At 38.3% G+C, this 18744-nt stretch overlaps 1 pseudogene; it reads left to right on the top strand.

Moving 5' to 3' along the window:
- Positions 1-1797: 1797 nt before the first annotated feature.
- Positions 1798-18744, top strand: part of LOC149153035 (protein trichome birefringence-like 11) — a 37384-nt pseudogene continuing 20437 nt past the window's right edge.

Consider the following 18744-nt stretch of genomic DNA (forward strand, 5'->3'; position numbering starts at 1 on the left):
TTTTTAAATTGTTCTCAACAATTAAAATATTACATTGAAATAACTTTTCGCATTAAATATATTTTAATTTAAGATAAATTCAGATGACAACATTGAGTATTGAATATATTATGATAAAGCTCCTTATATTGAATGATGCTACAAACCTTGTAAAATGTTGCAAAGAATTAGTCCAGTTTTGGTTGACGTTGAAATGTTTCAGGGGATTAATGCAGTTTCTGTTGCAAAGCATTAATGGAGTTTCGGTTGATGTTAGAAATGTTTGAAGGGATTAATGCAGTTATTATTGACAGGATCATTCTGCTGATACAGGCCAGAATTGGTTTTGTGTAGAGCAAAGACAATTAAGTCTGTTTGAACGAAAGCTTGAACGTCCTTTTAACTGCATAATCGCTCATAGAGTGAAGTATAAGTATACAACTATTAGTTTCATTCCAGGCCAGCAGCTTAAAGGTGCTATATATCAATGGTGCACAATATATGATGACAGACCAGCGGCTTTTTGCATAAGAAATTCCTATTCATACCCTCACTTTCTTTTGAAAAAAAACGTCTTTCAGAAATTTTGTGTATTATGATTAATTAAGATATGCTAAATAAACGTGGAAAATTTAATTTTGTATGATATGACTTTAAAAAATTGAATCCATTTAGATTTGTTGAAAGTAGAGTATATTTAATTTTCTACACCACGGAATTTTGATAAATAAAATAAATTTTCCTTCAATAAGTTGTCAAATATTTTGAATATTGTTTAATGGTAACAATGCTAACCCTTTCCCGGATGTGGGTGAATAGGGAGGCGATCAGCGTGATGGGACAGGGGTGGTGGGAGGCGGCTCGACACCTGCCCACCCTGTACGTGAAGAGTAATGTTAATTGGGGGAGGGCAGTCTCGCAGGCAGGCCATTACATTCTCCCGTTAAGTGCTACAGGATCCGCTATTATTGCGTTGGCTCTTGCATGCTGTGACTTGCAAACGATGGCGGCATTCATCAATGAGGCAGTTATGGTGTGGGTTAATCGAGAAAGGGCAGACAATTATAAGGAGGGGCAGGGTAATGCTAGCGCGATGCAGCTAGGTGAGGTGTTAAGCTGGGTCCTCTGTGTCAATTCTGAGCCTGAAGCGGAGTTGCTGTGTCTGGTTTGTGCTAATTCTCTCTGGGGTACTGGCCGGAGTTCGGGCTCTGGGAAGTGGCCTCTGATTTCGGGTCTCGGGTGCATTGGTCCTGTTTCGCATAAAGATTTTGAAAAGGAGGGGGGGACATTGCAGGAAACTGCCTCTCCGCTTCCGTTGGCTCTGAGGTTTTAAGTCTCAAGGTTGGCGGCATTCCCTCTGGTATGTTATCCGGCTCTGGAAGGAGGCCTCTGTACTCTTCCTCCCTTACCTTGAACCTCCTGCACATTGGCCCTGTTATAAGCGTGGTCCTAGATAGGAGTGGGTGGAAGATAGGGGAGAACAAGCCATCTTGTCTCGTTCGGTCCTCTCCCACCTCTGTGGGCTTTCAAGGTTTCAATGTGGTGTTTGGTGAATATTTGTCTGAAGCCCATCCTATCATGGCCCGCCTTTGACAGAGAATGGGTTGCCGACGAGGCCAACTCAGGCGTGCCTCCAATGACTCCACTTCGGACTCGCCCGCCACCAACGAGCTGTTCACTGGGCGTTATCCGAGTACCCGTAGTGGGTGAGGAAGGCGCCGCGCATCCAATCTGCCTCCAGGGCCACCCTCGACAACTAGGTCTGCCATTTTTACTTTCAATAGTTTGCTTCATCGGCCACGGGTCACTGCACACATCATGGTGGTGTTTTATGAAACCACGCAATTGGAAGGCACTGATAGTCATACGGGAGGTTCGGGAGCTATTGATGGTCCTCCCCCTACGTTCCAGCTTGGCATTGGTATGATGCCACAGCCTGCACGAGCGGAACCAGGGAGAGGTATTCAGGACACGAAGATGCAGCCTGCCGATCCCGGTCCCTCTGCTCAGTTCAACGCTCCTGCTGAGGATGAACAGGAATTCGGCTGGTGCCGAATTGTGGAGGAACAACCTGATGAGTAGCATGCTTCTGCTGGAGGTAATCCTCCTTACTTTTTATCTAGTTTTGGCTATCCTCAGCTGCTTCTTAGTCATCTGGGTTTTGGGTCTCTTCCGGCTGCTGGCGAACGGATCTCCTGGTTTTGTTTTGGGATGTATGGGACTCTATGGGTGGTTTTTTTTTTTTTTGGAATGATGGCTCTTCTTCAGAGCAATGTACTGACTTCGGTCACCCTGTAAATACCTTCTCTTCTTCTTAATAGAATTAATTTTACATAGAAAAAAAAAATGCTAACCCTTCATGTACAATATAAAAAAAAAACATTAAATTTCTTGGTAGCATTTATTTTGCAAAAAATATAGACATAATTATAATTTTATTATTATCTAAATTTTAAGAGTAGATACATTTTTTATATTTTGATTATGATTTAAAATTATATAAATTTTATGCAATTTTAAGTGAAACCAATCAAATTTTTAAAAATTCTTACTTCTTATTTTGTTCAGGAAAATGTTTAAGGCCCTTAAAATACCTAGAATGTTGTTTCTACTTGACAAACCTAATATATCACGACCATTGTAGATTTGATCATATGTCTCTTTATTTCAATTTGTCTTCTTCTTTCATGAAAGATTACTTTGTATATGGTCTTTGTCTGTAGCAAAAACATGCTACTACCATTATGTTAGACTCTAAATTTTATATTCTAAGTTATTATAAGGATATTTTTTTATGTAATTTTTTCTTTTTTTAAACTTACTAGTATAATTTAGTCAAATGTGTAAAATTGGTCTTGTTTTCCTTTGTCTCTTTGTATATGTTCATTGAGTCAAAAAGATCCAGTAATAGGGAAAACAACCTTAAAATTAAATTGTTTAGAAGGTTAACTTAAAGTCTCCTCTTCTAATCATTACCATAAGTATATTAAAACCATAACTTTCCTTGACCAAGGGCTTGGGATCTCTTTCAAGAGGTTCATAACACTACATATAGGGAAACTAGATAAACTTATCATAATAGATAAGATGAAATAATGAGAAAATATCTTTAAAAGCATTAGTCAAAAAACAAATTGCAAAAGAGATCCATACATTACGATCTTATTATATGGAAAAGTATAAAGCCCTTGTCATTAATTTCCATAGGCCACAAAGTTCACTCCATTTAATTTCATTATAGTATAGAAAACTAATGCAATTTAATAACATTCATTTTCTTATGGGAGAGATAAAAATTCATGAATTTTTCAAAAGCTTCAAATAAACTAAGAGGCAATCCACATGTTGTATAAACTTTTGAGAAAAATGGAAATAAACATATAATTAGTAAATTTAAATTCTGGTTAAACTTGAAACAAGTCCAATTTTCACTTTCATCCTAGTGATTTTAAAAATAATGAAGTAATCTCACTTTTGATGTTGAAGTGACCTTCATCTCAGATATTATCCATAATAAATTTTCATATATTTAAATTAAAGGATTATAATGTTATAATAACTAGGACCAGCACATACACTTCTAGTGTCCAAAGCTCTAGTGTTGTCCAATAAAAGGTGCTTTCTTTCTCTAAAAAGATGCAAATCTTGCTTTAAGGTCCTTCATTCTTGAAACTATTGCTATGTGCAAATTCTATTTTTAATACCAATATGTGTTGGAATAAAAAGCAATATTATTGTTGGGAAACATTAGAAAAATTAAAAAGGGGGTAAGGTTGGGAATAACTTATATACCTCATAGAAATTCATGAAATGAGCCTCCATTTTCCCTTTATAATTTTGAGTGATGTTAGCCTTTTCAAGTTAATAAATGCTTATTTCCTATAGCCAAAATATTGTTTTAAAGAGTTGTGTTTCACATCAATCTTGATTCATCAAAGTTTAGGGTGCTCATTGCTTCCCCATAGTGGTAATGCTGGGGAATAATAATTGGAATCCAAAGCATGTTGCAAGTAAGTATTTATATTTTAAAACTAGTCTTTGATATCCCCCCAAATCATGTTGGTTATATCATTCCATTAGGAGAAGAAAATTTCTTTCCCGTGAACAAATTTATGGAAATTATGGGTCACTAAAGTAAGAGATTGAATTTTTCAAAAAAAATAATAGGGCACTACATCTACTATGAGCCATGATTCCCAAAACAATAGCTTGTAACCTTTTCTGAACAATTTTTTTTATGAGACCCAAACAATATTCAAAAAAATGTCAATGATGTGCTAACAATGATTGATAGGGTGTGCATTGTGGTATTTATAATAGGTATTTCTATTTAAAGAGCACAAATAACATAAATTGTGTTTGATTTTGTGGAAATCTAATCAAACTCTTTGGAAAGATTCAAGTTCTAAGAAGCTTGAATTTCATAGAGCATAACTCTAAAAAAATAGTGAATCAAGGTCTGAAAAATGAACTAGATGATCATCGGGATTTCCCTTCACTATGATCCAAGTTTTAGCCTCTAGAACCTCCAAGAAGAAAAGTGATAGCGAAATTTCCAAGATAACCTACCAAGATAAATACGACTTCCTCAGATAATATTTATGAAAATATAGCGAACCAAGATCTAAAAATTGAACCAAATGATTAACATGATTTCCCATCACAATGGTCCAAGTTAATCCTTTCGATCCTCCCAAAAGAAAAGTTATAGCAAAAGTGCCGTGATGACCTACTTATCCCATAAATGACATTTTTGGCTTCCACCATTAAACTCTATGAAATTACTTACAACCTATAGATGAAATTAAAGAAAATTCCATATGCTTAATAGGGAAAACATCAAATTAATAGGGAAGACTCAATTGCAAAAAATTATCATCCATTGCCGATGCATCGCAATTCATTTAAATTCCACAACCAAGTGAATTAAAACCCCCTACTCTAGACTTTACTATCATAACCAACATAATGATCATAGATAAAATAATGTAATTTTATCATGAATTCCATAGCCAATTGAATTCAAACCCTTTTTTCTAGACTTTACTATCATAACTCGCATAATGATCATAGATAAAATAATGTTATTCTGATTAGCCTAATTTCCCATCACAATGGTCCATGTTAGGTCCATATAATGCTAGTGTAGCCCCCATATTCTTATTGTTGTACCCCTTAGAAACCCACTATTGTTATTGTTGAGCTCTTATATTATTAGTGTTATGTAGACCCTAATTATATTTTGACCATTTAGAATCCTATATAAATAAGGAGGTATTGTCATTTGAATCATCCAAGAATTGTTCATTTATGTGATGTAAAAGTATTTTTCGCTCTCAAAGAGGCTTATTTTCAGGTCTTTGAGGTATATTTTCTTCCATTTTGTGATCTGCTTACATAGTATTTGGTAGCAGAGCTTTGGATCCTAGGGTTTCACTACTTCAAACAAATCATCTTGGAATTTTTTCTATAATACTTAGTTTGTGAGGCTTCAAAAGATGAAATTTCCACCATGTGGAGCGAATATCTTGGTGAAAATCATGTAAATATTTTTGAGATTGGTTTTCTATATTTTTAGAGATATGATTCAAGGAAATTAGTGTTTTTGTATGCTCCAAAATTTTGTCTCAAACATGTGTCTAAGGTATAATCATCATAACTTTCATTTCGGGCATCCAAATTGAATTTTATACAATGTGTCTAAAATTACATATACTATAGTTTCTTGGGTACCATTTATAGGGACAAATGATGAAACAATGGCACATGGCATTCCGTACAAGTGTGCTCTACTGAACAAGTCCATACACAGGCCATATTTGAAGATTTAGCATAACATTAACTTGAAGAATCCAACCTTGGTCTAAATTGTGGCATTGGAAAGAAGACCCAGGGGGATACCATAGGATGAAATCTCAAACTTTGGAGAGCTACACAAAGAAAACAATTTCAAGATCGAGCTCATGAAAGCAAGAAAAAAGTGTGTATTTTTTAAGATTTTGTTTTAAAAAATAAGTTTGAAGTGATTCAAAGGGCATATTGAAGCATAGATATCATTATTTAGTTCTAAAATTCATCAAAATAAAAAAATGGATACACCTACTAAGTCAACAAAAAAATATGGTATGACACATGAAGAAGAGGAAGAAATGCAATATGATGTATCAAAATTACTAGACCAAGTGCAATAATTTTCTCTCTCACAAAGAGTAACAAAAACTGAATTGGATGTGATGATGAATGTTAAGATGAATTGTTTAAAAGAGGACATGAATGATATAAAAAGGGGTATGGAAAGTTTGAAGGACGGTTTAAAAGATGAAATGGAAGGTTTGAAGGAAGGTTTAACAAATTTACTACACGAAATACTTTCTAATGGTGACAAGGTATTCCATGAAACTCATGATGAGAACAAAATGAATGTGAATCATTATTTTAGAGACTCTAACTTTGGGTTGAAGACTAACCACATTCCAAAGATAGATATGAGGAAGTTTGATGGCAAGGATCCGGTAACATGGATACTAAATATGGCGTAGTCCTTTGATCTACACAATGTGAAACACACACAAAAGATATGCATTGCATTTTTATATTTAGAACCCAATCCATTTGTATGGTATATATGGCTTTGTTTTGATAAGGAACTAGCTAATTGGACAATTCTAATGGTGGAATTGATATCACATTACGAGGATACAAAGAGAAATAACTTCATTAACCAAATGATAAATCTCAAACAAAAGGTTTCGATTGGGGAGCACATTGAAGTCTTCCAAAGATTGAATATGAAGGTAACTGATATTCCATAGGAACATCTAATTAATGTTTTCCTATGGATTTGAAAGGATAACATCCAACATGAGGATCACTTTTGGGAAATTAACACATTGGATAATGCATTTAGTGTGGAAAGAAAAGTTGAAATAAAAATTATGGAAACAAGGAGGTCTAACACTCATAAATATAAAAATGGAAGTGTTGTCACTCCTAGCCTCCCACAACCTACAAGGTTGACACCACAACACTTGGAAGAAAAAAGAGCAAAAGGGCTCTATTACAATTGTGATAACAAATATACTAAAGGTAATAAGTGTTCCAAAAAGAAATTATTTTACATAGATTGTGAGGAGGAGGAGGAAAATGAACAAGGAACATCAGAAAAAGAAAATATACACCAAGAACCAACTCCAGGGGTTGAAAAAGAAGAAATGAATCTGAGCATATCTTGTAATGAATTGGTGGGAATTACTACTCCTGAAACTCTTAAGATAGAAGGATATATTAAGAAGAAAGAGGTAATGGTGTTGATTGATTCAGGTAGTACCCATAATTTTATTCATTGTAAGATAACCAAGGATTTGAATTTCTTTCTATGTCTAGCACCAAAGTGCTAATTGATGGTTGCAAATGGAGGAGCTATAAATTTCTTAGAGAAGTGGCATAATATAAATCCTACCATGGGAGAATATGTATTGAATATTCCAATCATTTCCATTGCAATGGGTGGTGCTGATGTTGTATTAGGATTCCAATGGTTATAATACTTGGGAATGATATCTTTTAATTTTCAAGATTTTTTTTTTGAAAATTTTCTAGGAAGGAAAGGAAATTTAATTAAGGGGTATCGTAGGGAAACTTGGGAAGATAATTAGTTCTAATGGCATGAAAAATATTTTGAAGAAGGAACAACAAGGGGTATTTTTGTAAGTATTTTCTCTATATGTTTAAACATCTAAGTCATCCATTTCTCTAGATCTCCAAAGAGTCCTTGACAATGATTCCAAGGTATTGGAGACTCTAAAAGGTCTGTCGCCTATTCATGATCATGATCATGCCATTCGCTTGATTCCTAGAAGTGTTCCTCCAAATATTAGATCTTACACAAGTATCCATATGCCCAAAAGAGTGAAACTGAATGTATGGTTGCAGAATTGTTAGAGGCAGGTATAATTCAACCTAGCGAGAGTTCTTTCTCTTCTCTAGTAGTGTTGGTACACAAGAAGGATGGATCATGGAATATGTGTCTGGATTATAAACAACTCAACAATATCACTGTTAAAGATAAATTTCCCATTTCTAACATTGATGAATTGTTCGATGAATTGTATGGAGCAATTTACTTCACCAAACTAGATCTTTGTTTGAGATATCAACAAATTAGAATGAAGAAAGAAGACATTTCAAAAACAACATTTAGAACTCATGAAGCTCATTATAATTTTTTGGTCATGCAGTGTGGTCTTACTAATGCACCTTCCACATTTCAAGGTTTGATGAATTCCATTTTCAAACCTTCCTTATAAAATTTATGTTAGTATTTTTTGATGATATACTAATCTACAACAAGTCTTGGAAAGTTCATGTTCAACATGTTGATAGAGTTCTCAAACTATTGGAGGAGAAACAATTGTAAGAAAAACTATCCAAATGTTTCTTTGGGGTAAAGAAAAGTGGAATATTTGGGTCATATTGTATCTCATGAGGGTGTTAAGGTATACACTAACAAAATTATATCCATAAAGGAATGGAAAATCCCCACAACCTGAAAGCATCTCCTAGGATTTCTTGGGTTGATAGGGTATTATCATAAGTTTGTTAAAGATTATAGGAAAATAGTAGAACCACTAACAACATTACTGAAGAAAGATGTATTTTTTGGACTCCAGAAATAAGTAAGGCCTTTAAACATATTAAAGAAGAAATGTGGTGAGCTCCCACCTTACCTACACCTGACTTCACAAAAACCTTTATTGTGGAATGTGGTACCACAAGAAAAGGAATTGATGTTGTTTTAATGAAATAAGGAAGACCCATTGCTTTTAAAATCTTTCCATTCAAGGGACAGTAATTACACAAACCTATTTATGAGAAGGAAATGTCAACAATACTACATGCTCTAAAGAAATGCCACCCTTACCTAATGGGATGACACTTCAAGGTAAAAATAGATCATGATAGTCTTAAATACTTCTCGGAACAAATATTATCTTCAGAAGAGCAGCAAAAATGGGTCAGAAAGGGGTGAATGCATGAAGATATATTACACTTTTGGGCCAAATGTGGTGATGAAATTTCAAAATATTACTCTTTTATTGAATTCAAGCCACCAAAATTCATATAAGCATTGTGGATTTCAATTCAGAGTAAAAAGATTTGTGGAGAATTATGTTGTTGTCCTTATCGTATTTTTTGAAAAAATATTTAGTGTCATATAATATGCCAATTTTCCATTAAATGAAGTGCTTCTCTTTGCAATTTTTGCATATCTTAAGAGGTATTCATGTGTTTAAAATGTGAAAATTTTAAAGTATATATATAAGCATGGTCTAAATGAAGATAAATATGTTTTTCATATTAAAAAAATATTTTTCTAATGAAAAATTATATTTTTTATTATTTTTTGAAGTTGGCTAAATAATATGTCAATTTCATTTTGTAGACACATGTGTTCACTTAATTTTATTTTATTTTATTTTATTTTATTATTTTTTTTTTATTTATATATATATTTTTTTAACTATTTAAATAAATTGGAAAAACAAGAGTATCCTTTTGAAGAGGACTCATAAAAGAATATAGTTGTATTTTTTGAATTTTTCCATTTTGTATAATTTATCTTATTGATGTTTCACTCAAACTCATTAAAGTTGTCCAAAAAAAATTCAAGCATTATGTTTAAAAGAAATAAGATGAAATATATAATATGAACTCAAAAATGTGAAACTCATATGCTATTAGATATAGGACTCCTTCATAAACCCAACATGATCAACTCCACCACCCAAGGAAAAATTTTGGCCTAAGTTTGCTAGGGTACAAAATTGTGTTATAAACAAAGTTGCAGAAGGGGTGCTAGAATTGTGTTTTTCAGGATCTCAAAAGCTCGATCGAGAGCTTAAAATGGTTGATCAAGAAATTCACATGGTGTTATAGACATTTTTGTGCCTTACAGCATGAAGCATGAAATGTCCATAATCTAAGGGATCCAAAGTCCCTAAACATGTTGTTCCTACCCCTAGAGGAACAAGGTCAGCAAACCACAGCACTGAAAATCAGTTCTCCACCTGAAAACACTCAAAAACAAGCAAATTCTGGATCATGTCAACTGCTCCACTGAGCATCTGCGCTGAATGTCAACTGCTCCTCTCTGTACCTGCGCTGAATGTCAACTGCAAAGAAGGCCACCTGCGCTGAGCATACTTGGACAAGTGGCACAGTCATTCCTCAAGGTGTCAATGCCCAGGAAGCTTCCAAAATGACACTTGGATCAGGGAATTCGCCTAGTGATGAGTAAGAGGTTCTTAAACTCCAAGTGGAAGCAAGGATCTCCAAGTGGACTCAAGAACTGAAGAATAACTGAAGTGGGAGAGGACACTAGTCAGCTTCATGCCAGCCTCAAGCTGACTCATCCTTTCTCCAAAACTCCTATATATAGAGCTCTCTCATGAGGTCTAGGGAGGCTGGAATATTGTGAATGTAAGGAAGTGCTGTTGGTTTGAGTTTAGAGCTATTGGGTGATTGCTTTGAAGGAGGTGAAGAGGAGATTTCTTTCTGCTGGGAGGTGTTGCTGGATTGGGCCTCTTATGGTTGTAACACTTCCTGAACTTTACTTCTTCCATTAATAAAGCATTTGAGGTTCTTCTATATGCATGTGTCTCAATGATGTATTGTCATACTTGTGTATTTGATTTATTCTAATCCTTGAATCAGTTATGAATGTATGCTTCTTGTAGTTTCCCTCTCTTGCCATTTTGCAGGATCTTGGTGTAGCTGGGCCAGTGAAAGAGCAAGGAGCTGGGAGCAAGCAGCAAGGAGAGAAGAGTGGATCAACCATTAGCGAAAGATATCGGTTAGTGGATTCCTTTCTCCCCTATTTTACTTTCATAAAGAAGAAATCTTAGATACCTTTTCATCCTCCTAATTACCCTTTAGTGTGTACTTGATTGATAGCTTCTGATTTGGCCAAAAACTGTGAATTTTTGAGCAATCTGTGACCCAGAAACCAAGAGAAACGCAAGTTTCTCTCTTCAGTGCAGGCACTGTGAAGGCAGTCTGCATTTCAGCGCAGTTCCCGAAGGGGCTACCTGCGCTGAATGTCAAACTGACAGTGTACTACCTGCGTTGAACCAGTCTTGCCTTGTGCTACTGAGGTTCCCTGCTGTTTCTTGCCCTGTTTTCATCTTTGTTTTTGCAGCCTGTTGTCAGTCAATGTACCTATCTGAAACCAACTTTCCTTGCCACTATTCCGCCTCGGTTGTATAAAGAAACTGTGATTGTTCTTTGTGTATTTCTTACATCATTTGCAGTTTCCCATAACGAAAAGTGAAACTAGTCTTGCTGTGGCCTCTTAGATCTAGACCTGTGATAAGTGTCGTATTTATCTCAAGAGTTAGTTTGTTTGCTGTTCATAGCTGATTGAGCTTTTTGCTTTCGTCATATGGTTTGAATTTATATATTTCTATGTGTCGAAATAAGTAAATCTTAAGGTGTCTTGATTTTGGACAAAGTTTGTTTGCTTTCACTTGAAATTGAATTCAAAGTTATACAACAACTTTCTTTTTGTAATACATCAACATTAAGAAAGAGAAAAGAAATACCTGCATTTTGCATTTGCATTTGTAAGTTTGCATGTTGATTTAGGAGAAAGTGCATTAGTGTGTGCTTTGTGATCTGTGTGAAAAGATGATGTCTTTCTTTTCCCTCAGTAGTTAAGATTTTCATAAGTCGAAAAGATTGAATAAAGCTTGCTTATCATCTTAGACTGCATTTAGGAATTTGTACCAATACATCTCGTGGTGATCCTGAAAGGCAAAATTTAAAAAGATCAACTTAAAATATATTGAATGAACCTAACAACGCTTTGCAACATAACGCTCACAGTAGAGGTCTAGGTAGAGACGTGTTCCGGCGTCGTTAAACGTAGTGACTGTTGATCTCTACGAAGGTGGGTGATTCCTCCTGAGGGACGATAGCACTAATACGGACTTCTGCTCCCACGTACCGTCGCGTATATATTGGGAGACCCCTATAGGCATTTACCCTTTATCCTTAGGAAGCCGTGTCGGCCGCCCTACTGATGGCGATGCAGTGAACACAGCATTCACGAAGATCGACCACCCGTACCGTAAAACGTATTCTGTGGTTTCGCGAAAGGTTTGGCACACCCTCTGCCTAGATCTCCAGAGCAGTTTCTTTTGGCCTTTTTCAAACTCTATAACTGAAAAAGTCCAACCGAGCATTTGTCACTTCGGGCTCGTTAAAATATCGAAGGAGACTAGAGTCATCTTTAACTTTTTCTCGACTCTTTAAAAATGAAAAAGCAAGTTGTGTCTAAACGCGTCTAATAAAATTCATTCAATACGGAAATATAATTCTCCTTTTTGTATTTTAGTTGATCGAGTAATCCACAACTGTGGAAGAAAGTCAATTGAAACCCTGTCGTTCGCGGAGGCTTGCGAGTCAACCGTCTTTGTCTTCGGAATCGAAAGTAGTACGGACAAAGCAAACTCGCTTGACTGGGTCAAAATCTCCCATTAAAGTTAGAACGACAGTTCCAACAACATCTGAGATCCCGGTCACTCCAAGTATTTCTGGAATCCCTGCCTCTATTGAAGAAGTTCAACAGCCACAGAGGGACAGTAACACTGATCCTGGTCTGAGAACAAGTACTTGTGTCACTGAACCAGTTCCGTCTGTAACCGGTCCAGAGAGTCTTGTTGCTCAAACAACTGTCGCTGTCGAAACAACCCCTTCTTCGGCACCAGAAATATTTTACGGACCTGACGGTCTTCCTCTTCCACCTGGTTTGATTGCAATAGAGGAAATCATAGAGGACTCGCAAGCAAATACTCCAACTCATTTTGGAGTAGGTGTCACTCTTTTTCCTTCTGCATCAGAAGTTTGTCCATCGCCAGCGGAAGTTCCTGTAGAATCGCTAGGCAGTTTATTGGATAGACTTAAAATGTCGGAGCAACCGTCGACATCTAGGACTGTGTCAAATGACACAGCGATAGTAGAAGCCCCTGTCGTCACTCCAACGATGTTTGCTAGTGTACCAGCTATCCCAACTAGCTCTCAACAGCTAGAAGGAGTCCACCCAGGGACTATTTCGACAGTGTGGTCTGTTCCAGTTTGTTCTTCTGGTATAATACCCGGTAATTTATGTTGAGACTAGACAAATTGTTCCCTATGGAGGTCAATTTGGGCCATCCAGTCCTCAAAGGCAAGCCATACCCTTGAGTTCCGGATTGCTACCGTATGGGGGGCAATATGCCCTTTCATTACCCCCTCCGGGAGGATACCCATACGGCAGTTCTCAACAGTGTTCAGGTTTGACTGGAGTTACGACAAGTGGTTGGGTACCTATGTTACCCCAACAGCCAAGAGTTGTGTATTCTATGCAACAATGTGTACCTATGTCTAGCATCCCGATGACGCCAACTATTGTAACTGTGTCGCAGGTTCAAACGATGCCTGTTGTATGTCAACCCCAGGTTGTAATGCAACAGCCCCTTGACCCGGCCACACAACCACAATCGCCAACTGCCGGGACGACATAGGTCCAAACAGGTACAATTACCCCACATCTTGGTCCGTCGGTTAGTATAGCACAGCAAAACATGGCTTCACAGCCATGCATGGTGCAGTACCAACAACCACAGTTCCAGCAAGTGTACCAAGGATCTGAGCAACAGATCTTTGCGAATAGTGGACAACCCTATATTCAAAACAGGTTAAATCAACCACTTTACAGTGGTCAAGTCCACCAGCCATATCAGTCATACCAGCATCAATTGCATTATGCTGGTATGCAAAGGCCTACTGCTCAGGCGATTCCATCGTATCCTGGATACGCCTTGCCAAACCTGAGTCAACAGTTACCATTCGTGGCAACTTTAGAATTACCAGATTTACATCGATTGACGAACGATCCAATTGCCTATGCCCATTGGTGGCTAGCGATTCCTCACAAGCTTCCGTCGGACATTCCTAAATTCAATGGAAATCCTGGCGAAGACCCGTCGAATCATGTGATGACTTTTCATCTATGGTGTTCGTCGAACACCTTGAATGATGATTCGATAAGGCTTTGCCTTTTTCAGAGGACATTGACAGGTCCGGCAGCTAAATGGTATATTGAATTACCTAGAGCCTCTTTCGACAATTTCAGTTCCCTAGCCACGATTTTCTTAACCCACTTTCAGTTACCTATAAGGTACGAAACTGGAACAGAGATCTTAACCAATTTCAAGCAGACAACGGCCACACATATATCCGATCATATACATGAGTGGCGTCGTCGTCACAGAATGGTAAAGACTTATGTTCTAGATCAGCTATTAGCTGAGTGGTTTATAAAGTCGCTTCTTCCTGCTATAACAAAAGATGTGGCCAAGGGAGGGGTCGTAACAGAGGAGCAAGTTATTGCTCATGCCCAGTATTTAGACTTAGTATATACTCAGTCTGGCACGCTCTATGACAAGATACCTGACGCCCCCAGACCGGAATTTTCAATTCCTCCTCCTCCTAGATCAAATAGTGACTCTCATGCCGGTGACAGTGTGATTGGCACCGCAAACGCAAAGTCGACAAGGGATTCGAATAAGAAAGCCCGTAAGACTTCAAATCAAAATGCAAATCAAGAAATTCTTGCTTCGGAAATAAATGCCATATCTGCGGATAAAGGCAAAAATTCCAATCAACCAGGAAGCAAGAAAAAGCAAAACAAAGGGAAGAAGAAGAAACAGGGTGAGTCATCCCCTCAAAAAACTTCTTCAAACCCTCCTGGAAATAGGAAATTTCCTTGTCAAATATGTGATGAGGAGGATCATGGGACAAAGAATTGTCCGTACAAAGCTGAACTTAAGAAATTTTTCAAAAGTTCACACACCTCAGCTGTGCTGACTGATCCATTTCCTAATCCAGGTCAAAATATGGTTGATAGTGGAAATGCTTCCCCGTCGCAAGTGCTAATGTTATCGATCTCTAAGCAACAAAATGATGCTTTGATTTCGACAAGGAGTAAAGATTACGGGAATCCACAGGTGTCGAACGACAAAGGTAAAGATCAACCTAGTAGTTCGACAACAACTTCGGCAGAAGTTGTACCCCCCATCACTCATGAGTTAACAATAAAACCGCCAAAGGGAGTAGTACACAAGTCGACATTTAATCCTCGCGCCAGAGCGGCGCAGCATTATAACATAGTGGAAGATTTGGCCCAATCGCCATCCGCTATGTCGACTCTTGAGGTACTGCAAAATTGTCCATCCCAAAGGCAGGCGTTGTTATCAGCTATTGGTGGAGTGGATCCTAAGGATTCCAATCTTGTATCCTTTGATCACAAAGGATATGATCCTCAGTTACCAGCTCAACTAGCTTTCCTTATTCAAGTGAAAGCACTCAACAAAACTGTTCACAGAACAATTATTGATGAGGGGGAATCAACATTATCATGTCGATGACTTGCTGGAAAACTCTCGGATCTCCAACCTTGTCGCGATCTTCGACGACATTAAAAGCATTCGACGGAAGGACGTACACCCCGTACGGTATCCTAAATAACTTAAAGGTTGAACTAGGGGGAAAAACAATAGAAATAGATGTTGAAGTCATCAATGGCAATCTTGACTATAACATCCTACTGGGAAGACCATGGATATATGCCATGGCAGCTGTAGTGTCGACTTATTTTAGGAAGATCGCATTCCCATTTGAAGGAGGGATTACGATCGTCGACCAACAGAACTTCCTCCCTAATGGTTCACAAGTTACAGGAAGCATTCCCATGATCCATGGGAGCGACCATTCAATTCAAGATATCGGAGTAGGCCTATTGAAAGACCCCACAATGATGGGAGCTTTCGCATTGCCACCTCCTATCCATATAGGAAATATCCCGTTTGTAGCAACATGCAACATGATATCTTCCACGAAGATCGCAGAAGACAAAGTCGACATGGATCATTCAATGGTTTTGCCCCCAAGCCCTATAGAAATATTGTAGCAATCAATGTTTCGGGCATGGGAGGCGAACCCAAATCAACGCTCGTCGAGCGTTTGGGTAGATAGGTCTGGAGAATATGGTACCCCATTAGATCCTTGGTCGAAAGTGCATGGGACTGACGAAGGAATCTTACAATCAATGTTGATTGAGGAGGCACCCTGGAATGATCACCACCATCGTTCCCTTCTTCCAGAATGTGAAGAAGATACTCAACACGACCTTTACCACCCTTCAGTTTTTGAATTCCTAACAAATACTGTAAATACGGTGGATTCCGAGCGAAACTTATCCAATATTGAAGAGACTATAGCCATAAATATCTCGACAAAACCTGATGTTGTAGAGAATATTCATGTCGGCAAAAGTTGTTCCCCTTCAGAACTGGAAATATATGGCCCTCTTTTTCGCGAGTTTAGAGATGTCTTTGCGTGGTCATATGATGAAATGCCAGGCATTGACTCGAGTATCGTTGAACATGAAATTAAAATATATCCTGATGTCAAACCAGTAAGACAACGGCTTCGACAGGTTCACCCGAAGAAAGCCGCTACCATTAAGGCAGAAGTTGAAAAATTTCTCCATGCTGGATTCATCTACCCAGTTCCTCTAACCGATTGGGTATCGAATATTGTCCCTGTTATGAAGAAACAAGGGACGATAAGAGTGTGTGTCGACTATAGGGATGTAAACCAAGCTTGTCCAAAGGACAACTACCCTACACCCTTCATCGACCAGATAATTGATGAATGCGCCAGATGTGAGATCTTTTCCTTTATGGATGGATTTTTCGGGTATAATCAAATAAATATCCGCCCACAGGACCAGTCAAATACTGCATTTATCTGTCCGTGGGGCACATTCGCTTATCGAAAATTACCCTTTGGTTTGAAGAACGCAGGGGCGACGTTTCAGAGGGCAATGAATTATGCCTTCCATGACATCAAAAACATCGTTCAACCATATCTCGATGACCTTCCGGCTCATTCGCGAAAGCGAACTGATCATCCGCAGCATTTGAGAGCGATATTTCTACGTTGCCGACACTACAAGATAAGACTCAATCCGCACAAGTGTGTGTTTTGCGTCGGTTCTGGTCGTTTACTTGGCTTTGTAGTCTCTAAGGATGGGATTCTTCTCGACCCCTGTAAGGTTCAGGCAATCATTAATTTGCCTCCACCTTCAAATGTGCTTCAGATTCAGAAACTCCAAGGGAAAGCAAACTTTCTAAGGAGGTTCATTCCAAATTACGCAGAACTTGCTAAAGGTTACACTCGTCTTTTGAAAAAGGATGTACCTTTTGTCTGGGACCAGGTCGCGCAAGCTTCCTCTGATGCTCTGAAAGATTCTCTAGTAAGAGCGACATTAATGTACGCCCCAGACTATCAAAGGGATTTTAACCTGTATCTAGCTGCAGCGAATACGACCATTGCGATGGTTTTAGTGCAAGAAGTCGATGGAATTGAACATCCTATTTATTATTTAAGTAAAAACTTAAACGATACAGAAAGAAAATATTCCTATGTTGAAAAACTAGCGCTTGCAGCTGTTCAAGCGATTCAAAGGTTTCGACACTATGTCCTCTTTCGGAAAACTACCATTTTATCAGATTGCAACCCCATGACGTATATACTGTCGCGACAGTTGCTGGGGGGAAAATATTCAAAATGGATAGCAATCCTTCAAGAGTTTGACCTGGAATTTGTAAAATCCAAGTCAAAGAAAGCTCTAGTTTTCGCGGAATTATTGTGCGATCTCCCATCGTCGTCCAACGATGAAACATCCGAAGAGTCAATCGTGGATGAAAATTTGTTTCTGATATCTACAAGCGATGAGTGGTATGGAGATATCATAGTTTATCTCCAAACCCAAAAATTCAGGCCTAACACCTCTCACTCTAACGTATACGATACCAATCCAAAGACTACATGATCGTCGGTGATACGCTTTACCGTCGTGGTATCGATACAGTTCTGAGGAGGTGCCTTACCCATGAGGAGGCCGAGAAAGCCCTGAATAATTGTCATTCAGGCGCGTGTGGGGGGCATCAATCTGGATATGCAACAGCACAAAGAATCTTACGAGCAGGATACTTCTGGCCAACCATGTTCAAAGATTGCATAATCGCAGTCAGAAGTTGCCATGCATGTCAGATTTTCGATAGCAAAACCAGAAGACCACCCGCACCTTTACAGCCAATAGTTGCTGTTGGGCCTTTCGCCAAATGGGGCATCAATTTCATGAAATGTAACCCCACCTCGACCGGGGGGCATGGGTATATTATAGTCGCCGTTGACTATTTTACCAAATGGGCCGAGGCGATGCCTACATTGGATAACACTGGTGAAACAACTGCCCTTTTCTTTTTCAATCATGTAGTCGCCAGGTTCGGCGTACCACAGGCTATAGTTACAGATCATGGATCGCATTTTTGCAATCACATGATGGTTGAATTAGCTACCAAACTAGGGCTATCTCACGACAGCTCTACCCCGTATTATCCGCAAGCCAACAGACAAGTTGAGGCAATCAACAAGGTCCTGAAGCGTATGTTGCAAAGGATGATCGGGGTTCACAAAAGAAGGTGGCACCTAATCCTGTACTCAGCCTTGTGGGCTTACCGAACGTCGGTAAAAAATGCCACTGGGTTCACACCGTTTCAACTGGTGTATGGCCTGGAGGCAGTCTTACCAATCCAGTGCGAAATTTCGTCTCTTAAACTCGCGATTGACCTCCTCCCCGAAACTTCAGAAGAAGAG

This window comes from Pinus tabuliformis, chromosome 9 (genome assembly GCF_031772625.1).
Source record: "Pinus tabuliformis cultivar Carrire ecotype Pingquan chromosome 9, CPIR1, whole genome shotgun sequence".
NCBI lineage: Eukaryota > Viridiplantae > Streptophyta > Pinopsida > Pinales > Pinaceae > Pinus > Pinus tabuliformis.